Source organism: Lolium rigidum, chromosome 7, assembly GCF_022539505.1.
Source record: "Lolium rigidum isolate FL_2022 chromosome 7, APGP_CSIRO_Lrig_0.1, whole genome shotgun sequence".
Taxonomy (NCBI): Eukaryota; Viridiplantae; Streptophyta; class Magnoliopsida; order Poales; family Poaceae; genus Lolium; species Lolium rigidum.
In genome coordinates, this window is record NC_061514.1 from 295,934,474 (window position 1) to 295,958,893 (window position 24,420).

Below are 24,420 nucleotides of genomic sequence, written 5' to 3' on the forward strand. Positions count from 1 at the left end.
AGTGAGTAGAGTCTTGGATTTAATAATATCACACTGATGACCGGCAGTTATATATCCATGCTAGGAGAGTAGGAAAGAAGTCACCTTTCATGTTACCTCTATTGAATTAATATAATTTTCTAGTCACTTCTATCCGATCGGTCTTTTGGTTGCACTAGCTAGAGCATGCAAATTTCACATGGTATCAGAGTTACAAGTTCATGGGTTACAATCCTAGCCAACACAGTATTTTAAATAAATATTTTCGGCCTCCCTAAAAAATACAAGGATACACGTATAAGACCGGTGCGAGATCTAAAAAAAGGCACACTGGCCTAGACACGAGGGAAGGTGTTGAATATAATTGTCTAGTCTCTTTTATCGGATCGGTCTTTTGGTTGCATTGGCTAAAGCATGCAGTTCCACAACCTCACCATCCAAAATTTGACCAACAACAACTCAATCTACCTTTTCTTTCACATCTCTAGCTCAACGCCATGAACACTACTTGCTACAATCTGCATCATTTCTCTGCAGCCCAAACTAGCAATAAGCAATTGATCGGTCGGTATAAGTATGGGGACTTAGAGAACCACCAACAAAATAATAACCAGAGATATAAACATTGCCATTCAATCCGTTCTCTCTCCACCACCATTGGTTTTCCGCCGGCTCATCTTGTGTACTATACTCCTTCCATTCAGAATTACCGCACCTTATGGACTTAGTCAAAGTCAAAATTATAATAAAAATAGAAGAAAAAATATCAACATTCATAATATCAAATGCAGATAAGTTAAAAGTATACTTTACTATGATTCTGATACAACAAATTCAATATTATAGATGTTGATATTCTTTCTAAATATTTGTTCAATTTTTTTACTTTGACTAAACCCAGAACACAAGGTAATTGCGAACAGGATGAGTACTACTCCATCCATTACAATTCTTGTCGTGGTTTTAATTAGTTCAAATTTAAACTAATACTACAATCATGGCAAAAATAATTATGGAACTGGGGGGAGTATTAATTAACTCTGAGACTCACTCTACTACTACGTATCTATTGCTGCATCTGCATGCGTGCAAACTGATAAACTACATGTATACTTCTAGTCTGTATAGTTGTATACGTATATACCATGTATCTGTACCCTTGTATCTTTCATATATAAAGAGGTTACAGCCGCCCGTACGAGGCAAGGCATTACCCCCAATTACTCTACCCTACTATACACGTTTTCATGGTATCAGAGCCGGCGGCGCAAACCTAGATCCGTTCGGCATCTTCTTCTCCGCTGCGACGCGATGGCGAATTTCTCGCCGTCGTCCATGTCCTCGGTAGGCTCTAAGTCTACCACGTCCAAGCTCTCCAACCCTACACTCAATTTCGGCGGCGGCTCTTCCTCGTCGTCAGGCGGCTCGTCCGGCCCCTTCAACTTTGCACCTATGATCACAATCCGCCTCAATCCTGGGAACTACCTATACTGGAAAGCTCAGGTGACGACGGTCCTACGGAGCCATCTGCTGACCGGCTTCGTCGATGGTACGTTTCCGTGTCCGTCAGATTCTGTCCCGAATCCACAGGTGGCTACTGATGCCAAAGCTCCTCCCCTGATGTACAACCCAGAGTTTACTGCCTGGCATCAACAGGATGCTGCAATACTTTCAGCGATCATGTCTACCTCGACTGAAGAAATCCAGGGACTCATCCTCTTTGCCTCTTCCTCACATGACGCATGGAGCACTCTTGAGGCAAGCTTTGCATCACAGTCTACCGCTCGGTCAATGCAGATCCATGGTGCTCTTCAAAAGTGCAAAAAGCTTGACACCTCTGTTGCTGCTTACTACAACAAGGTGAAAACATTAGCTGATACCTTAATGTCCATTGGACAGCCTCTAACCACAGCAGAGTTCACCGGCTACCTGATGCATGGACTGAACGAGGATTACGATTCACTGGTGCAGCTTGTGTCAGCGCGTTCACTTACCGATCCAATGCCTCTTCGAGATATATATGCGCAGATGTTAGCCACTGAACAGCGTATGGATGAGAGGAAGGCAGAAGTTAATGCTGACATGCACATGTCGGCCAATTATGCAGGTTCCAGGACTCCACCTCAAGGCAGTAAACCAAGCTATCAGCAAAACTACAGGGCCGACCCTAGGCAGCAGGGCAAACCGGCATACTCCAAGCCGGGAAACTACTCTTCATCGCCAAACACTAGCTATGGTGGTTCCAGTGACCGTCGAGCCCCTACTGGTGGTGGCAATGGCACTGGACCTACGTGTCAGATATGTGAGAAAGTGGGGCATGTTGCCTCCTGTTGTTTCAAGCGCTTTAATCGCAATTTCCTCGGTGCCGGGAATGATGGACGCTATATGGAGAAACAAGTGGCTGCTTTCTCCGTGACTACTCACCACGGGTCTACTTCATCCTTTCCCGTGGATCCTAGCTGGTATGCTGACACCGGCGCGACGGATCACCTCACTAATGAGCTCGACAAGCTTGATATGAAGGAACCATACAATGGCAAGGATCATGTTCACACAGCTAATGGAGCAGGTATGCGCATTACTCATGTTGGTCATTCTACTCTTCCTACAACTCATCACCCACTACACTTAAAAGATGTCCTCCACGTACCATCTGTCACTCGCAATCTTTTATCTGTTAAAAAGTTCTCTCTTGACAATAATGTTTTCTTTGAGTTTCACCCTTGGTATTTCTTTGTTAAGGATCGAGATACGAGGGAGGTTCTTCTTAGAGGGGGATGCCGTGGAGGTCTCTATAATCTTGATGTGTCTTCTGCGTTCAAGCATGTTTTCAGCAGTGTCAAGGTGTCACGTTCGAGGTGGCACTCGCGTTTAGGTCATCCAGCTACTCAGATAGTCCAGCATATTTTACATCGTCATGAACTTCCATCAGAGTCAGTTAATAAAGATGTAATTTGTGATGCGTGTCAGCAAGGCAAAAGTCACCAGTTGCCCTTTTCTCTTTCTACTCGTGTTACTACATCACCACTTGAGATCATTTTTTCTGATGTTTGGGGTCCTGCCCAAACTTCTGTTAGTGGACATGAATATTATGTTAGCTTTGTGGATGCTTATAGTCGTTTTACATGGCTTTATCTCCTTAAGCGTAAATCTGATGTCTTCCATATATTTCTTCAGTTTCAACAACATGTTGAACGCCTTTTGAGTAGAAAGATACTACATGTACAAACTGATTGGGGAGGCGAATATCATAGACTTAATAAGTTTTTCCAGGACATTGGTATCTCTCATCGCGTGTCTTGCCCCCATACACATCAACAAAATGGCACTGCTGAACGTAAACATCGACACATAGTTGAAACCGGTTTAACTCTTCTTGCACATGCCTCCGTTCCATATCGTTTTTGGAGTGATGCGTTCTCCACTGCATGCTTTCTCATAAATAGGCTTCCTAGTCGTGTTATTTCCATGCAAACTCCCATTGAACGTCTCTTAGGCGAAGTTCCTGATTATACCTTTTTTAAGGTTTTTGGGTGTGCTTGTTGGCCTCACCTTCGCCCCTACAACAAACACAAACTTGAATTTCGCTCCAAAAAAATGTGTCTTCCTTGGCTATAGCTCACTACACAAAGGTTATAAATGTCTCCATGTTCCTACAAATCGTATTTATATTTCTCGTGATGTAGTCTTTGACGAGAACGTGTTTCCTTTTTCACAACTACCATCCATTTCCACTCCACCAAATTCCTCCACAATTCCTCTTCGTTCTGACCAATTTGATGATGCTGCATATACCCCTATGCTCTTAGCTAACCATGGTGCAGGTAACCATCAAGGTGCACGGCTGGAATTACTTGATGATGTTCCAATAGCTGGGGATGTCAATCACAAGCCTGACGTGAATATGCATGGTGAGCAGCTACAGCTGCATGCTGGCCAATCTGCTGACGCTAGTGATTTTGTCACGCCACAGCGCGTGCGTCCTTGCAGCCCACTTGCGAGCAGTCCATCTTCATCTGGACCGAGCAGACTGCTCCGCATGGAGAGCGTGACTCCTGTCTCAACTTCCACTCCAACACTTGACCCAGTTGCTTCCTCGCCGATACTGCATGCTGCTTAATTCACTGTCACCAGCACCAGTACACGTCCCAGGTGGAGTTACAACACGACTGCAGCGTGGTATACGCAATCCGAAGCAACGTACAGATGGTACAATTGCTTGGTCTACACTCCGTTTGGCACATACAGCTGATCTTGCTTTGACAGAGCCCCGTGATTGTCGTGAAGCTATGGCTTGTCCTCATTGGCGTGATGCCATGGAAGCCGAATTCTCGGCTCTCCAAGCCAACAAGACGTGGTGCCTAGTCCCTCCAGTTCCGGGTGTGAATATCATTGACTCCAAATGGGTGTTTAAGGTGAAGCAAAAATCTGATGGCTCTATTGAGCGGTACAAAGCACGTCTTGTTGCAAAGGGTTTTAAACAACGATATGGTCTTGATTACGAAGACACTTTCTGTCCAGTTGTCAAGCCTACTACTATTCGCTTATTGTTATCGATGGCTCTTACTCATGGTTGGCATCTTCGTCAGTTGGACATACAGAATGCCTTTTTGCATGGAGTTCTTGAGGAAGAAGTTTTCATGCGTCAGCCTCCTGGTTTTGAAGATGGTAGTCAGCCACATTACTTGTGTCGTCTTGATAAGGCCCTTTATGGACTAAAACAAGCTCCTCGGGCATGGCATGCACGCCTTAGCACTGTACTTGGTGGTCTTGGGTTTACATCCTCCACGGCTGACACTTCTCTCTTCATCCTGCGGCGACCTGACATTACACTTTATCTTCTGATTTATGTGGATGATATTATTGTGGTCAGCTCTTCAGACGCTGCTATTGGCCGCCTTATTCATCAGTTGCGCAGCTCATTTGCTCTTAAGGACCTTGGCAAGCTACACTACTTTCTTGGTATTGAGGTTCAGTCATCGGATGGTGGTCTTCTTCTCACTCAGCGTAAGTATGCCTCAGAGTTGTTACGGCGTGCTGGCCTCTTGAAGTGTGGTCCATCTTCTACACCGATGATCTCTTCTGAGAAACTATCTTCTACTGATGGCACTCCTCTTTCTGACGAGGAATCTACCAGGTATCGCAGTATTGTTGGTGGTCTGCAGTACCTTACCATGACGCGCCCTGACATATCTTTTGCGGTGAATAAGGTGTGTCAATATCTTCATGCCCCTCGGTGTACACATTGGTCAGCAGTTAAGCGCATTCTTCGCTATGTTCAGGCTACATTATCTGATGGCTTACAGTTGCGACGTCCTACTATGTCTCCTGACCTCCTGTCTGCTTTTTCTGATGCGGATTGGGCTGGCAACTCTGATGATCGGCGATCAACCGGGGGCTATGCTATCTTCTATGGTGGTAATCTCATCACTTGGAGTGCTAGAAAGCAGGCTACTGTCTCTCGCTCAAGTACAGAATCTGAATATAAAGCAATAGCTAATGCCACTGCTGAACTCATTTGGGTACAAGCACTTCTTGGAGAACTTGGTGTTTCTCAGAGTCGTCCACCTATTCTATGGTGTGACAATATTGGAGCAATGTATCTCTCTTCAAATCCGGTCTTTCATGCTCGTACAAAGCATATTGAGGTGGATTATCATTTTGTGCGAGAAAGGGTTGCTCAGAAGTTACTCCAAATTAAGTTTATCTCCTCCAAGGATCAGTTAGCTGATATATTTACTAAGCCTCTACATTACCATTATTCCAGTCTTGTAGGCGCAATCTCAACCTTCATAGCTCGGCTGAGATTGAGGGAGGGTGATAAACTACATGTATACTTCTAGTATGTATAGTTGTATACGTATATACCATGTATCTGTACCCTTGTATCTTTCATATATAAAGAGGTTACAGCCGCCCGTACGAGGCAAGGCATTACCCCCAATTACTCTACCCTACTATACACGTTTTCACAAACAACGGCTAGCTAGCAAGATAAGCATGCATACATGTGCATCCATGTCTGCAACGAACTCAATTTAGCTCTTTCTGAAAAATTAGAAGGTAGCTGCACGAACATTCAGATGCTCGATGTCTGAACAGCTAGAGGACATGGAAAGGGAGACCTCAACATATTTTCTGTACTAACCGTACGTCATTTTCGATCTCAGGTGGCTGTGCGTGTTGCTGCATAAAAATCCTTGCATGCATGCAACCGCCAACCGGTGTACGTACTCGTTTTTTTCGATGTGGTGCTGGTTACATGCATGAGTGTTTTTTTGTTCTCCCAATAATTGGGGTCATGTCATGCACTTTCTCTATTTTTCACAACCGTGTGCTGGGTAGTGGTTGCTGGTCGGGGGCTATATAGTCCTTTTTTTTAGAATTTATATGGACGTTTCTACACAGTGCCCTAGCACTGGTTAGTCTTATGGAGTGCCCCACCCAAAAATAGAAATAAACTAGTCTAACATTCTCCACTTTCTAAAAATAGAAAGTTTTATATCCTCCTTTCCGTCTGGGATGGCTGCTGCACTTGAAACTGGAGACGTGCGAAATCAGCGATTTCCCACTGCGGTTCCGTCCCAAGTTTATTCAGAGAAAAAATATAAAGATTAATCGCGTAAAATAAATACATCACGTGGTTGCAAATTTACGCAAAAAAAAAACGCATTTGTCAGCTTCTTCTATTCTACCCTCGACCTGAACAAGTTACGGTTTTGGATCTGGATGTAGAAAAAAGAAAGAAAATACATCTAGCACTGCAATTATTCGGGATGTAAAATAGTGGAGTGAACCTACTATTCTTACATCTAAACCTGGGATGAACCAAATCCTGGATGTAGAAAAGGAAGAAAAATACATCACTACTGCCATCATTTGGGATGTAAAAAAAATCGAAAAATATATCTAGCTTAAAAAAAAATACTACTAAAATTGTAGGGAGCATACTTTTGTTACATCCTTTGATGTTTCTGGATGTAGAAGTGAGGAAGCCTGGGAGGAGACGGGGAGAGGAACGGTGCCAGCGAACAACAGCGCGCTGGTGATGTACTCCGTATCTTTTCTTCCTTTTCTACAGCAGCGTGCTGGCTCGTCCTTCCCGGCGGCGCCAGTTGAGGGGGATCAGCGGCGCGCTGGCTCGTCCTTCCCGATGGCGCCAGTTGAGGGGGATCAGCGGCGCGCCCGAGGGCGAGACGAAGTCCCTTCACTCCCGACGGGCGACGGCGCTGGTGGAGGTGGCGGCCGGCGGCGGCACGCCTGACAGCGAGGCGAAGTCCCTTCCCGACGGGCGACGGCGCTGGTGGAGTCCCGGACGGCGGCGGCGCACCAGAAGGCGAGGCGAGGGCCGTTCCCGACGGGCGGAGGTGTTGGTGGAGGTGGCGGCCGGCGGAGGCGCGCTCGCGAAGCTAGCGGCAGGCGGCGGCGCGCCCGTGGAGGTGGCGGCCGGCGGCATCGGGCTCGTGGAGATGCATCGGTACGCAGCGGAAAGTATGGAGAAAGTCCAGCAGAAGATAACGGTGGTGGTGGGCCCCAACTGACTATTCCCACCGACAGCCTCATGCGTATCGAGAGGAAAAGGAGCACTGGCTAAGACAAAACCGTGCCCAGGCACTTAATAAAAATTGGGAATTTATATAGCCCTTTTGTTTTCCTCTCTCTTGTAGATTTCTAACTCTCAGACGATCTCTTGACGGAAGGTAACATGCATGATTAGACGTCACAGGAAGACATAGGAACAAAGTTCACCTTTCAGGACGGCATGATTCACAAGCAAAATGAACGGTCGATAGCAAACAGAACGCGATCTTGCACAAAAATAACCCAAAAGTGAAAGAAAAGCACAGACTGACCCTCCGCTGAAGTTATTTCACCCATCTAACCCTTTTGTGCCTAGCCGACGTGGCGCCCTCGACGCTGAGCTGGTCCGCCGATCCGACGTGGCAGCATGTGTGGCGCCCCTCCCATCGGCGCCACACATGCCAACTTATATCACCTGTTGGGTCGAAAACATCCAGGGGCTCCGGATGTCTGGGACTTAGCCGTTTTGGCGAGGCTCTACGTGTGGCGCCGATGCCACGGGCGCCACACTAGCATGTGTGGCGCCGATGCCACGGGCGCCACACATCCACTTAAGTGTGGCGCCCACGCCCGCGCCCGCCCCAGCCCGACCCTCTCTTTCTCTTCTTTCTTTCTCTCCTCCAACTGCCGCCGCCGGCCGCCTCTCCTCCGCCCCCCACCAAATCCTCCACGGATTGGACAGATCTGGCCGGCCAAATCCATCCCCATACAATCCTCAAGGTATTCCCCTTCGTTCCCCTTCGATTCATCCAAGATTTGCTCCGATTTAATTCGATTTAGACATGGAACCTAGATTGGAAATGTTTGTTGTTGGAATCTATATTGGTGTGTATGTATTGATAGTTAAAATGCCCGTGCGTTGCCACGGATCCTCAAATTTTATTTCACAACACACATATATAATTCATAATGCATTTATGAAAAAAAAAACAAAAAATTTAGAGATATTATAAATTATAATCATTAAAAAATCAATACTACTTATAGGTATATCTCTCGTGTTAATTTAAAATCATTGGTTATCACAAGCCATGACACCAACAAAAAAATATTCGTTTCTAACAAAATCTCCTTAGGCCGCTCCTTAGGCCGCTGCATGAAACTATCTCTAGATCCTCCAAGAATTCTTTCAATTGCTCGACACCTCTTCTTCACCTTCAATTTCAAAAACATTGTCAAAGTGGTACGATACAACTTCTATATGTCTCCTTCGGCAATTTCTATAGCCATGCTCGTCAACTACTTCACAAGTATGGATAATCCCTCATATTAAATCATAAAATAAGATCTGTATCCAGGTAACAAAGGCAACTATTTATGCAGTAACACAATACAAACAATTAGCCAAACAATTAAGCCGTTGAATGAAAAGTTACTGAACATAGTTTTAGCTTCCTACCATTTTCTTCTTCTTCTAAAGCTGCTAAAAGCTGAAGAGGTAAAAAAAAAGAACTAAGTGGACAGAGCAAGTGGTCACCACCGGCGACCAAAGTAACTGGAGACTGAAATGAATGAAGCACCAAGGAGACATGAGGCGCCACCGCCGATGATCGATGCACGGCCACCGCCTCGCTTCATCCTTTGCCGTGCTAGCCGGCGCGCGGGTCAAGCCGTTGTTGTGCTCCGCGCGCCTTGTGTTACCGGCCGGCCAGCCTCGCACCTTCCTTCTGCCGGCCGTGGCAATTCTCTTGGCATTTACGGCGATGGGGCTCTGCCGCAAGCCAAGATCCAGCCGGCCGGCGTCGACGACCTAGCCGGCGTGTTCCTGAGCGACGAGGAGTGTCTCATTGGTACCAGGCATCGGCGTATGGAGAGCCGCATGAGACAAATTGAGTAACAGTATAACGCAACTACCTACGACCTCACACAGCGATTTGAGGCTTTGAACCGTTAGATACAGCTTTTGAACGCTCAGGATTGTCCAACGTGACCGAAGCATGGCTAGACCATTTCCCATCAGCGATTCCCGTCAAAAGGGCCGACACACATTGCTGGGCTGCTACTCCGCAGGCCGAGTTAGGCGTTCCGTGGTCAACCGGGCTGAAAAGACTTCTCAGGGGCTGATAGCCCAATAACTTTAGCCCTTATTTTGTTTTCTTCCCAACAGGTCGACTAACCCTATGAAATGGGATGGGAACGGAGAGATGTTGTGCTACCGTCGCCACTGGCCATGGTCCTCTTGTCTTCTATTTCTGCAGAAGCCCCCCTTTTCCTCCTCCTTCCTCTAAACCTTAATCGATGAGATGTATTTTCTTATTTGTGCACATGTGTTTTTCTTAGGAGTTGTCTGTACCCAAGGACCCCCTTCAAGTCATTTAGTTTGAAGACGGTACGTATCACCTTTTTCAGCCTCGAATTGATGAGTTCGTGTCCCTGAACTGATTTTGTCTCCTTACATACTTTATATTTCGTGTCCCTGATCTGAGTTTGAAGACGGTAGTATGTTTGTTCAATATTAATAAAAGTTGTTTCTAGAAGCAGGTTTGACCTCTTGGGTCCTGCTTGTGTGTAGTGTAGTTAGTTTTTCATTATTACAGGCAAAAGAAAATGCTTGAGACCTTAGTAGTAAATAATTTTTTTTTGATTTTATTTGTGGTATAAAAATGGGTTATTATCATTTTAGTGGACGTGCAGTGGAGGACTTATTCATGCGCGAGAGATTTATCATGTATGAAAGCCAAGAGCAAAATATGAAGATTTTGCTTGCATCCTTTAGATGTGTGCAAAGTGGAAAATGCCAGCTACAAGTCAATGTGATCTCCTATGCATGGCTCAGTTAACTCTTTCCCTAGGTGATGGACTCGGTCGTGCTTATATCACAAACAAACATCACTACTTGCAACTATATGTTACATCCAATTATTCAATACTAATTGCTGAAGTTAATTTGTTTTGATATGGACATCCATAGCTACCCTTGTGATTCCATTTCATACCTTTGTCTGAAAGCATGAAGTATTTGGCTTTAACTATTCCATTGAATTACTTGATTGATGTAGGAAAAAGTAATGAGTTCATTTAATTGTTATTTTCCTTAATCATTTGCAGATTATGTATACTCATATTGATGGATTAGAACACCACATCCATTGCTAGGTACCATGCAGTTTATTTTGATTTTAGTCAAAGCAATATTATTGTGTTCTCGTTTTTGCTTTCTCGGAATATATTATTCTGTTCTGGATACCTTTTTTTCTTTTCGCGGGTGAATATATTATTTTGATTCCATAGAGTTATATGCTCAGGTCTCGTAAAACTATCATTCTTTTCTAGGGATCAGTGATGTGAAAGGGCGTTATGCTGGTGAAAGTTCATATAATTAAGGAACATTGCTTGGATAATGATGATCATACAATTTGTTTTTACTCTCTCAAGGTATATTTTGGGCCTGATCCTTCATGTGTGTGGTTATCCAGACTTTGTTCTAGAAATCAAGGAGTCCCAAAATCACATTTCAAACAATCTACAGAGGTTATAAATAAACCATCAAGTTCCAGATCCTTTTGAAAAGTATCGTCCTGCCAAATGATGCATAGATTTTTTTTTTTTATAATTTCCCAATAAATGGAGCTACCATACTATTATTGTTAGCCTAAAAACGAAACAGGGTATATTGTGATCCTCCTATTTGCAAGATCCTTGACCTTCTAATTTTTCAGTTACCTTTTGAGAGGATGATGCGAATAGAATTCTTCAGATACCAAAATAGCTGGTGATTTGGTGGTGTGGCAGTTGAATAGAATAGCAAAGGTCTACACTCTGTTAAACAAGCCTACAAGATTCAGGTTTAGTTGCAAAATTAGTACCATGGGCTGCATGCAGGAAGTAGCTCAATTAATCCGCAAAATATTGAATTCTTTGATGACAGCTTCTGGTGCTGCGTCTAGGTTGTCTTGGCCTTCCAAATTCTTCATGTTTGCTCACAGAGTAGCGCACAATTTCCCGACTCTGCGTGTAAACCTGAAACATGGTGAGGACTCTGTACTGATCAATGCAGACCTGAGCTAGCAAAGATGCAATTGATATGGGCTACCGTGCATATAATCAGGAAATTGCCAGAACTAACATGTTTTAAGGTCTTTCCTGGTGGCACCAGTGGAATAAAAGAAACAAGATTCAAGGGGATGATACACCAATGTCAACACATGAAGTGATGCATAAGATGGTCTGCTATTCAATCGAGTACCTAGAATTTTTCAAGAAGAATGCAAAAGGATGATAACAGTGAAAGCCGTGGCTGATGGACGTTCAAATTTAACGTAAGTGGCTCTTACATTCCTAGGGATGCCTTGGCAGGTTGGGGTGTAATTGCGATGACGATAAGGAATAGGTTGTAGCTGCTCTATAGTAGGAATGAAAGGTTCCAAGATGCCTTCTGATCTGAAATGTCTGCGCTAATGAAGTTGTTGGGCTAGCTGATGAATTTCAGACAATCAAAGTCTGCTATGAAATAGATTCGCAGCACAAAGTCTGCGATTAGAAGATGTGAAAGTACAGCTCAAAACTTGATTCTCCAGGTTCGATATCAACCAATGCAGGAGAGAACCAAACATTCACGAGCTAAGTTAGTAGGTTGTTTTCCTCTTACTGATTTTTTATCCCGAGAGTTTCCAATTGTAAGGTGCAGAATACACGTTCTGTGATCGTAATAAAGCTGAATCTTACCCTCAAAATTAACAAACGATCCCTGTTGTTGTATAAAAAAAGTTGTATGACGGTTCATCTTTGTATGTTCCCCCCTTTATATGCATGTATATGTGTTTACCGCTTCATGTAATTTTATGCTTAAGTTTATGCAATACTTCATAAATATTTTTTGCTCTTTCTACAAATGTATGGGCCTAGCAAGGTGTGCATTTCACAGATGTTATTATGCTAATTCAGTTCTAAATTTGTCAAATATTTCTACTATTTATTTTCTTATATAAGATGGACGGGCGCGGCAACGCGCGCTTTTATGGTCTAGTAGTCAATAGGACTGCTCGAGCGGATGCGAACTGGTTTGGCACTTCCTGGTACGTTTTCTTTCTTCCGTATGTACTATGAAGCGATATATGTTGAGATATGCAGTGAAAGCTAGATAGTATCAGAGTTATTCCGACAGTACACAAATAATTCCATGTTGCATGTAGAAAAACAATTCCATGCTGCTATTCGTGTTTGTTATAACTAAAGCGTTCTGTGCACATGTTAACTGAAATTTTTGTACTGAAGAAAATTAAGTGTATAAGTTACAGAAAGAAATTATGAATTCTATCCTAGTTTGCCTAACCTGCTAAAGCTTATCTTCGGTAGTCTGACAAATAAATAAAATTTAGAAAAGCAAAGGAAAAAAACTAATTTCACAGAGACCATAGTCATGTCATTGTCGAGTAAACTGATTGAAACGATATATGAGTGCAGCTAGCTATATACAACATGAAGTATAGAAAGCAGAGGGCTGACTATAGCATAGCATGGAAATGGCTACTGGAGTAGAAAATATAGATAAAACAGCCGTAGCATGTTCATAAATTCAATAGTTGACACACCTACTGGGCCAAATCGACATGCTCAAGCTGAAGCGTTACACATGAAACAGCTCCATGTAATTATACATAAACTAATGGAAAAACTTGCACTTCAGACTCAGCTATCTTAAGCATTTTGGCATCAAAAATCCCAACGCAAGAGCAGGAAGCTTGGTGCTTTCAGTAGAGTGAACCCTGGTTAAAAGAAACAATCAAGAACAATATTAATCAACTGAATATACAAAATGCATATATCAAGAAGGCAAGAGCATGAGAGGGGCAACATAGTACTGACCGTGCAAATACATAGTCTTTGACAAATAGATGCCAACCTTATCAAGCTTTGGACCCTGAATTTTGTAAATTATCATTGGATAGCAAAATCAGATTGGGTACTTCCCCGGCGCAGCAGCGTGAAAGGCCATTTTGTAGATGGTGCATTCAGCACAATTCTAGGTATGTACAGACGTTCACCCATATGACTTCCTGTCATAGTTTTAGCTTCCAATACCCACTCACCCAGGCCTGTGAATATATGTATTGGCTAAACTATATACATGACCACGGTGCAATAATATCTATTAGTTGCTAATTTTACCTTAATATACCTTATAAGTTTTGGAAATATTTTGTAAAAATCTTGCCATAGCATTCAAAGAAGATTAGAGTAAAAATGGACCTTTTAAATCCACATGCTTCCTCAATCTCAGAGTACTTTATATGGCCCTCATCTGTATCCCTGGCATATATTAGTATACTCTACTATTTTTAGAGGGTCAACATTCTAAACCTAAATGGTGAAACACATTACAGAACCATTTAAGCAGACCAACTACTAATATCTCCAGGAAAAGGAAACCAGTGGAAGCCTGGAAGATACCAAATTGGTTGATTTAATTTGCTTAGGGTACATTTTGTCGTCCTAATAATTCATTCATTTAGCTTAATTATACATGAATACATATGCCACTAATAATTTTTTGGTGTATCAGACCTATTTAAAAAATAAAGAACTGTTAACGAAGCCACTAATATTTAGCATATCAGTGGTTGGTCCCTTATCCATTTCAAACGAGACCGACTACAAAAACGCAATTGGTTTCTAACCAGGCCTCGATCCCTCTTATATGATAAATTAAAATGTCTTTGAATGCCACATAAAAGGATGTCTAGAAGTAAATAATCAATCATTATTGCAGTCTAGTATTTTATTTATTTTCTCAAGGCCATATGAGTGACATTGATAACAATATAACACATATAATTTTATTTGAAAACAATTAAATAGATGCAACAAAAGAAGAGGTTTTGAACTTAGATGGGAAGCTATAAAGATGTATGAACAAAACAAGTACGAACTTCATGTCATGCACATGGAGATTTTGAGTTGTTTCGGTATAGTCATACGAGGCGAGTATCGTTGAGGTCTAGTTCCAAACTTGTGTGCTCAGGATAGCAGCAGTCTACAAACTTGTGTGCTCGGGATAGCAGGAGTCTACAGGCTGGTGAGACAGCATACATCAGCTGGTGTCTTTGAAGTCAAACCCCATGGAACTGCCAACATTTCAGGATAGGATCAGCTGTTGTAAAAAAGAATTGTATTCAGAATTTAGTTCGGTCCAAAGCATGTGATGTAAACTTGGTCATATCATCACGGAGGTCAAGAGGACAATCATAACTGTCAGTTGGGTTTCTCACCATTTTCTTTTCGAAAACCAAGAGGCATTTCTGATGGTCCAAAGAGACCACCAACCAACATCAACTCCACAACAGAGAAAAAACAATTCAGATTTGCCGTGACGCACCTAGGCACGAAGTTACTGAATTGAAGATGGGACGGCCAATCTAGCAACTCCCCTATCACGGACCAAATGCGGACGAGTTGTAGGACATCTGAAAATAAGATGATATGCAGTTTTGAGTTTCCCAATGAAAGTGCTCATTAGAAAGTGATAAAACCGGTAGTTCAGAAATATATTTTGACTGTTTCTCATTTCCAAGAATGCATGTGTAATAGTAATTTCTGAACATGTATGACTCACATAACTCACCTAAATTCCATCAACATTACTCTTTGTCCATATTTACAGGAAAACACAACTCGAGTGCCTGGCAAAGAATGTTGATACACTGTTATCTATAAGAGAAGTAAGTTGATTATTATAGAATTATCTGTAACATAATTAGCAATCTACTTTACCCATGTTGTACATTAAACGAATGCTAAATCAGCCAATAGATAATTCTTCAGTCCATCTAACACTCCTCACTCATATTCATTTCTGACATAGCTCACCTGTGGATAAATGAAAGAATACTAGTTTTCAAATTGATGGTAACCATTCCCCAAAATTATGTTAACACTAAATTGTCAGGTATTGCGGTTACAGATTTCAAGTTATTTTCAACTGGGCAAATAGATATATCGTTGCAGACATCTGACACCTGATCCCTTTGACAGTTCAAACAAACTTACAATCACATGCACCTTTACCTCCGCAAGGATATGTGAGTGTGCAACTTACTGAATTGGTTGGAGGTCACGAATTGGAGGTCTTGTCCAGGTACATATATAGGGCATAATTGCAAGCTTTGAAGTCCCCAATATCAGTTCAGACTGCCAATAAAAACACAAAGAAACTTTAGCATATGTATTCCCGAACTTCCATGTAATGTTTTCTATGTCAAATAATGTTGTTGCATCCTTGTGATCATTTTCATGGTTCCATCGATTTTAATCTAGAGGAGAATTCAACAAATACACAAACTCTCATATACACAAGCACGGGTATCTAACCATACTACAACAGCAGTTAGGAAAAGAAGCAGGCTTGTGTAATATTTTTGATTTGCATCTACTGGCACTCCAAGTAAATGACCTAAACCAAAGCAATTGCCCCTTTTTAGAACACGTAGAACCCATTAGCACCTGATATGTAATGTGGTGAATGCAACAAACAAAATATAGTGGATTCGTTTATTCTTCTGGAGCAATAGAAAGAAGAAGAAGAAGAATAAATGAAAGGAGGTGAATTGAAGCTAATACTGCACGAGGTTACTGACTGCAGATATATGTGATCGAAACAGTAGTTATATAGCGTGACCCAGCAGTTGTAATCTCGGCAATTTTCTCTCTTGTTGGATCTAGACACAAACGTAATACCAAATACAAGTCACCTTTCATGCATATTTACTATCAAATCAGAATTAAGAAAAGTGTATGGCTATGCAACAGTCTTTACTACAGTATTTACTATAAGCCTATAAGTGGATGATCTTTTGTCCTACCATCAAAACGTGCAACTATGTAGAGAACCTATTTTATTTAGGTGGATAGATGATAGCATGATCTTATTACATGCAGCAGTATCCCCATTGTACCCAAAACATCTGGATACCATAAGAGGTATTATACAATAAGAGATGAAGATATATGGGTCTACAAATCGAAGGGGCTATCAATCACTATTCTCGATTCAGAGATCACTATTATCTGGTGTCTTTTTCACTTGCTTGCAAAAATATGGTTTTGAACGATTTGTTTGAAACATCACTAATAAAGTTGGCAAAAAGGGTATTTTTCCTAGCATTCAAAGTTGGACAGAGTTGGCACCTTGAAGGAGAACGCCGTAAGAAAGAGCAAGGAAATACTATTTGGTACCTTGGAGTAGACAAAATCACAGATCTTGAGACATGGAGCTGGATTACCATCCAGTAACGTGTTCCCCAATTCCATGTCCCGGTGTCAAATTTGCTGAAAGCTCAAACGAATTTAGGATTCCACACCTCATCAGTAGAACAACTTTCAGATTTATTCATGAAAAGAGTTCTCGTTGCTATCCTCACCATGAAGTGGCAGTAGCTAACACCACAAGTAATCTGATAGAAGAAATACCTCACCTAGAACAGAAAGGACGATGTTAGCACATCAATCTCAGAACCGTCTAATTCGAGCAGACAAATAATCACCTCATCCTCGTTGAATCTACCAACACAGCAGATCTGGTCGAAGAGCTCATGATCTGAGCCCCACCCGCTAGATCCGTCACTCTTTGGTCGCCAGCGACGACGTGTGGTACGCTGATGACGGCCAACAATCCGGTGCCGTCTTGGCCAAGCGCGGCCCGAACCGTGGCGCAAGGAGGAAGTGGCGGCCATCGTCGCACCCAGTGGTTCTTCTGCTTCAGGCGAGAGAAGGTCTATGAAGGGGATCTCGTCGATTCCATCGGCTGGATCTCAGAAGAGCCCAGATGGGAGGAAAGGTGCAACATCACGGATAAAGAAGGGAGGCCCCTGCTGGCCAGGGCGTCGTGGGAAGGACGGCGGCGCAGGGTGGCGGCAGGCGCGGGCGTGCGACGCGATATCACAGGCAAGAGGGGAGAAGTTGGGCCTGGGCACTTGGCCCATCTAAACGCGTGCGGGAGTGAAAAAAGCTGGACGAAGGAACGACGAAAGGATTGTTGTAGTGGCAGAATAGGGAACATGTTCCTCCTTTTTAAGTAGTGTAGAAATTGATAGCCTCAATGTATGCTTGTGTTTGAACCATAGATTTGTTGGAACCATAGATGTTAAATTTTGCTAGATTTGTACATGAACCCTAGACATGGAAACTAGATTTGAAATGGCTATGTATGTGTTGAAATGGGTATGTAAGTGTTGAATGTGTATGTGTAGGAACCCTAGATATGTATGTATCCTAGATTTATGGAGGAATAACTCATATGGTGTTCTATCCCTAGATATGAATGTATTTGTGGAGCAATAACCGTATGGAGCTGGGACCGCATATCAGTTGGGCGGCCTAGGACACTCCCCGAGAGGCCATGGCCTCATCACCATGAGAACCTTGATCGGGAGCTGACTTGGACATACCTTTGGGACAATGTCTCGGAGATGACGAGCGATCCAAAGATCATGTACAGGCAGTACACTGCGGAGTTGGACACTCTTACAGCTGAGCAGGTAACCGATCACTCTTTTGCAATCCTAGTTTTCATTGATTCTACTGGCATGTTGTAAATTCTGAAATATTTATATGCTGCAGGTGGAATGGGAGCCATATGGTACCTACTACCGTATTGGCGCGGGGATGCCTGACCTCAACCAGAAGTGCACGGAGGAGGCGCGGTTCTGGCGTATGCGCTGCCCACTCATATGCATGTGGCTTGTTGAACACCACCAGCCGCACAGAGTGATGAGTGTTATCACCAGAATTTGACCGGATCAGAGGTGGACCGCGATCAAGATTGGGCTTGAAGAAATATACATGGAAGAAATACGTGAACCGGCCTTGTACACGAAGTTTGGGCTAGTTTGCCCTTGTATCTGTAAATATAGTAGGATACGTGTCGGTTAGATAGAATTTGGCTCGTGCACGGTTGGGATTATTCCCACGTTAGAAAGTCTACGGACTATAAATATGTATCTAGGGTTATTGAGAAAAACAACAATCACGTTCATCACAAACCAATCTTGGCGCATCGCCGACCCCTTGTTTCGAGGGTTTCTTCCGGGTAAGCATCATGCTGCCTAGATCGCATCTTGCGATCTAGGCAGTATACGTTTATTCGTTGTTCATGCGTTGCTCGTGCTGAAGCCTTTTTGATGGCGAGCAACGTAGTTATCATAGATGTGTTAGGGTTAGCATTGTTTTACCACGATACATGCTTTCGTCCATGCAACCCTTAGACGTCTAGCCGCCCTTACACCTATCTTAGGTGTAAGGGCGGCACCTAGCTTGATCTTTGTTTAGTAGATCCAATCCGTTATGATTGCTCCTTGATTCCTCAAGGATTAGTTTAATATCTGCATAGTTAGGCCTTACAAACGGATTGAATGATCCAGTAGCACGTAGGGTGTAGTTTGCTAACCCTAGACAAGATGTTTCGGGGATCAACTTAATGTTGGTTTTTAGGCCTTGTCTAGGGTTGGTTTATTATCACCGTGCGTGGCTGCCAGGCTCAATCACGCGTAGGATGTTCCGATTATGTGGTGAGAACCCTAAATCGTTGTAGGTCGTTTTAGCTACATATTGATCAAGCAGGACCACCATGCAATCGTAAACCCCATACGAGTCATGGGTGGATCGGCTCCTTGAGCCGATTCACAGGACAACCTGAGAGCCGATCGAGGCTCGTATTTAATGTTTACGTGTATGCCATGCAGGAACTAGGCGAAGCAAATCCATCACCTTCCTGATCAGGTATAGATCAGGTGGCACGCCCTGCACCAAGCATCGGGACGTGTGTACCAGGAGCTTTGCGGGCCGTCGCTCGGAGGGACCAGGGCCAGCCGCAGCCCTAGGTTGTTCCCGGCTCTTCGTGTTGCCAGCCGTTGCTCGCCGGTGGGTTTCGGACGCCAACACATTCTGGCACGCCCGGTGGGATAGTCTTCGACATCAACTGCATCGCCATCTACATCTGAGATGGCGGAAGGTACTCCAGTCACGTACGAGGATCTGCCCGAGGAGCTCAAGAAGAAGTATGACGATGTCAAAGCTATCCTCGAAGCCGAACTCATCGGCTCTTTCCACAGGACCCGCTCACACGGCATCAGGTGGAGAGGGTTCACACCTGAAGGCGCGCTCGATGGAGTGGACCTGTCCACCCCTTCAGAAGAACACACCAGGTCCTTGCGTCAGGAGATCAATTTCATGGTAGCTCATTCGCTACACCGCCACTCCGAGAGCTTGGTGAACACTTTGGAGCGTGTCGCCCTTCGGGTGCTCCATGAAATCTTGAGGCATCAGTACTCTCCGTCAGGACCTGCTCTAGGGACTCACCAAGGAGAGCTACCACTACAGAGCCGACCACCGCTGCCGTTCGCGCTGGCAGCACCAGAGGTGCCGAGTACACCGGCATTCGTTGTCTACAAGATCGGTGGCGATCCTAGCGATTACCAGTTCTTGTACGAGGCGCCTAAGGAGATCCCTCACGGATACACGTGCACATATGTGCCAGACAGCAGTAACTGGGCACTCACGAACCAGGCTGCAACAGCGGGGACTTCCGGAACAGCAGGAGGAGCCTCTGGATCAGATCTTGAGAAGCAGACGTGGCTAGCTAAGTATGCCACTCCGACGAACCTCCAGAGCTCAACTCCTGTAGCTAGCTCAGATCTTGAGAAGCAAGCGTGGCTAGCTAAGTATGCCACGCCAGCGAATCTTCAGAGCTCCACTCCTGCAGCTAGCACTGCGGATCAGATCAGCACGATCTTGAGAGACCAGTTCGGCATGGTGCCGAAAAGGAGGGCAATCGGCTATTCCAAGCCGTACCCCAACGACTACGATTTGATCCCACTACCACCCAAATATCGGCTCCCTGAATTCTCTAAGTTTAGTGGGTCAGATGGCTCCAGCTCTATCGAGCATGTAAGCCGATATTTGGCGCAGCTGGGCACGATCTCAGCTGCAGATGCACTACGCGTGAGGTTCTTCGCACAGTCCCTCACAGGATCGGCTTTTGGGTGGTACACATCACTGCCACCAGATTCGATCCGGACTTGGAAGCAGTTGGAGGAACAATTCCACATGCAGTATCACTCAGAAGCTTCCGAGGCTGGCATTGCCGATCTAGCACAAGTACGTCAGAAGCGCGGAGAAACAGTGTCAGAATACATCCAGCGCTTCAGGGCCGTTAGGTGACAAGGTATTAACTTATCAATGCCTACGTATTGTAGACTAGGGTTTCGGGAGAGAGCGACGATGGAGATTCCGGGGACGAGATTAGGCACACGACGTACCCAGCTTCGGGTCCCCTCGGTGGAGGATCCCTACGTGCTGCTAGCAATCCAATATATGATCATAGATGTGTTTACAGGGTGCCGCCGTAGCGGAGCTATGTTGTCTATATTCTGTCTATCTGTCGGCCTCCTTATTTCGGGTGCCCTGGCTAGCTTTACATATGCAACCAGCCTAGGGTTTTGCAAGAGTCCTAGTCGACTACTTCTTCGGGTTGCCTTGTTGGGCCTTCTCCATATTTGGTCTTCTCCATATTGGGCCGAGCCAGGTATACTAATAATGGGTACCCGAAGGGTATGCCCATGTCAGTAGCCCCCGAGTTTATAGGGAAGTCGAAGACTTGCGTAGAAACTCCAAGCATAACCATCTCCGAAGTCGAAGAAATACAAGGCGAGGTCCATGTCGTAGATCATGTGTAGATGATGTCGACGATTCTTGAAATTATCGGGTGCGCGACAGCGCTCCCGATGGGAGTAGCCCCCGAGTCTATGGGCAAGTGCTTGCACTTGGGCATAGACTCAAGTTGTACTACTCAATGAAGAACTTAACTATATTTCTGGAAGACTTGATGAAATCCATGTGCTCCCGATGGGAGTAGGCTCCACTCGAGTCGTAGAATCGAGTTGAGTCTACAAACCTTAATTGCCGTAGATGTTGTCGAAGTTATCTTTCTATCGGGTGCGCGACCAGCGCTCCCGATGGGAGTAGCCCCCGAGGCTACTGTCAAGTGTTTGCACTAGGGTGTAGGCTCAACTTGCTTGTAATTGACTCCACAATTTTTCCTCTTTCTTATCGGGAGGGTGAACAATACTCTCGATAAGAGTAGCCCCCGAGCCTATGAGCAGGTACTTGCACCTAGGCATAGGCTCAAGTTGTACTACTCGATAAATAACTTGGTGCAGACCCTCTTTTTATCGACTCCAGGCCGTTGCTATTTTTATTTGACATCCATATCTATATTGTACAGGGATAATGGTAATTGGGGCTAGTTCATCTGACGGATCAGGTACTAGTTAACTGCTCTAGTGGCAATCCGCAAAAACCTACTTCAAGATCACGTCCCCGGACATGATCTCGGGATACTGGTGTTAACTCGACGTGTGCCGCTTAAGGTCTTACCATTCTGTCGAGTCCCAGTCATATTTTATCGGGTACCTAACGCGTCCGTTAGGATTTTTCTTCGTATCTGTTGATACGGATAAAAGTAGCAGAGCGCAGTCTTTGGCGATGCCACGCCACACAGAACGGATCTGGGGTCTTACCTTCGCGAGTTTTGCGGCATTCGAAATTGTTCGCAACTTTGGCGTTCTGAGAATATTTTGTCAAGTGCCTTGTTCGGCTGATGCAATGACCCATTTTGCGGGTTTTTCTATTTTTCTCTCGGGCTTGATGAGACAGCCGAATATATTGGTTATTCTATAATGTCGGGTACATCACCGATGCTCTTGCTCGGAATAATATGACGAGTCAATGGACCCGAAGATTTGTCCACCCCCCCCTTTTTTTTTTTTTTTTTTTGGTTCCTCCTTGATGAAAATTTCGTCAAGTTCCTCCTTCAGGAAAATTTCTTCGGGTCCTCTTTGAGGACAATTCTTCGGGTCCTCCCTGAGAAAAAAATTTCGGGTCCTCCCTGAAGATAATTCTTCGAGACAACCTTGAGGATAATTCTTCGGGACCTCCTTGAAGGTAATTTTTCGGGACCTCCTTGAAGATAATTCTTCGGCACCTCCTTGAAGATAATTCTTCGGCACCTCCTTGAGGATAATTCTTCGGCACCTCCTTGAAGATAATTCTTCGGCACCTCCTTGATAATTCTTCGGCACCTCCTTGAGGATAATTCTTCGGCACCTCCTTAAGGATAATTCTTCGGCACCTCCTTAAGGATAATTCTTCGGCACCTCCTTGAAGATAATTCTTCGGCACCTCCTTGATAATTCTTCGGGTCCTCCTTGAATAAAATTTCGTCGGGTTCTCTTTTGAAGAAAATTTTGTCGGGTTCTCTCACGATTTTATCGGGTTCCTCCCTGAAGAAGATTTCGCCGGGTGCTATTTTGATTTCGTCGGGTTCCTCCCTGAAGAAGATTTTGTCGGGTCCTGTTCTCTCTTGAAAACAATTTCATCGGGTTCTCTCTTATATACTTTGAAATTTGCTATCTCCTGCACAAATAAACAAACTTTTTCTATCTTTTCCTTGACTCTCTTTTTCGCATGCGGTGTCAGATGCTCGGATTCGATGATATGTAGAGTGAATATATACCGCGCAGCCCCCGAGTGTCGGGTGCGGTGAAATTAAATGATAATCAACTTTATGTGAAATAAAGGAACAATTAGCTTATTGGGCACGACGGAGTCGATGCGCGATGAGGTCTTTGAGTGCAGCGAAAAAGTTGAGCGGAAGTAGAAACACCGAATTAGCGAAAGTGGATACCACCAAATTGTTGATGAAGAGATAGCCGAGCCCCCGAGCACTGCTGGGGTGATGTCATGATTGTTGCTTAGACACGGTACCACAATTATAACCCAGGGAAAAGTCACTATCAAGCCCCCAAGTATTTAGCCATGATGTCGAAATAAATTGATGGAGTCACGGCGTCATATTTGGTGAAGCCATTTAAGATGAAGCTATAGACAATAATATACGAAGATGAATCCCATATGAAGTATTTGGGATGAATCCATATTGAAGATTACGCCATTAAATATAGAGTATATATTGAAGAGAAATCCGCCGATATCATAGAGGATGAATCCATTGGCCCGAAGAATCCAGTAATAATCATAGAAGATGAATCCGCTGAACCGAAGAAAATAATTCCAGTATTAACCATAGAAGATGAATCCATTGACCCGGAAACGCATCGGGTAATATTGTATAAGAGTGAACCAATAATAACCCGAAGAAGATAAATCAAGTAAGCCGAAGAAAATAAATCCACTGTGCCGAAGAAGATAAATCCACTAAGTCGAAGAAAGTAATTCCACTGAACCGGAGAAAATATATCCAGAGCCGAAGGAAAAGAAATTCACCAAGTAACCGAGTATATATGTGGTAACGAAGAAATAGTGTAGCCCCAGTTGGGTGAATTTTCTGTAATAATGTAATGGTGCAACACCCGAGTATTCAAGTATTCGGGTGTGGCGATCGTAAATAATAATTGACTCTCGGAAGAGGAACACTTAGCTTTTTATCGGGCGCGGCGAAGCCGATGTGGAAGTAAGTCATGTAGCGGACATAGTCGATGTAGTCGCGCTGCGCCTGGCCGGAAGTAGTCGATGAAGAGGGCGCAGTCGAAATAGTTTCGCCACCAAAGATAGTCCATGCGGTGTCTGACTGTCGTGGCCGATGAAGAGGACGCAATTGATATGGACAATTTGTGCTGGGTGAGCACCCGAATAAATCGAGTCCACAATGTCGGGTCCAAGTTTAGGTAAGTCCCAAGTGCAATCAGTACACGATGGCTTGCACGGTCGTTCGAGCAGAGTAGTCGAAACTTTGTTTCCATCCGCAGTTATATTGTGGCGTAAAATTCTGCGCGCAAATAATAGTACGAGCCGAAAAATATTTTGCGAAATAAATTCTATGAACGGTAATTAATTGAAAATATAGCACCT

The 24,420-nt window shown here is 44.1% G+C and overlaps 1 long non-coding RNA gene and 1 other non-coding gene across 2 annotated transcripts; both read right to left on the reverse strand.

Moving 5' to 3' along the window:
- Positions 1-15,074: 15,074 nt before the first annotated feature.
- On the reverse strand, positions 15,075-15,177 carry LOC124679998. The gene has a single exon (XR_006995405.1). It is a non-coding gene; the product is annotated as a small nucleolar RNA snoR103 (small nucleolar RNA).
- On the reverse strand, positions 15,147-15,724 carry LOC124670424. The gene is made up of 3 exons (XR_006992521.1): positions 15,596-15,724; positions 15,271-15,366; positions 15,147-15,179 (listed from the first exon to the last, which is right to left on the reverse strand). It is a non-coding gene; the product is annotated as an uncharacterized LOC124670424 (long non-coding RNA).
- Positions 15,725-24,420: the final 8,696 nt, after the last annotated feature.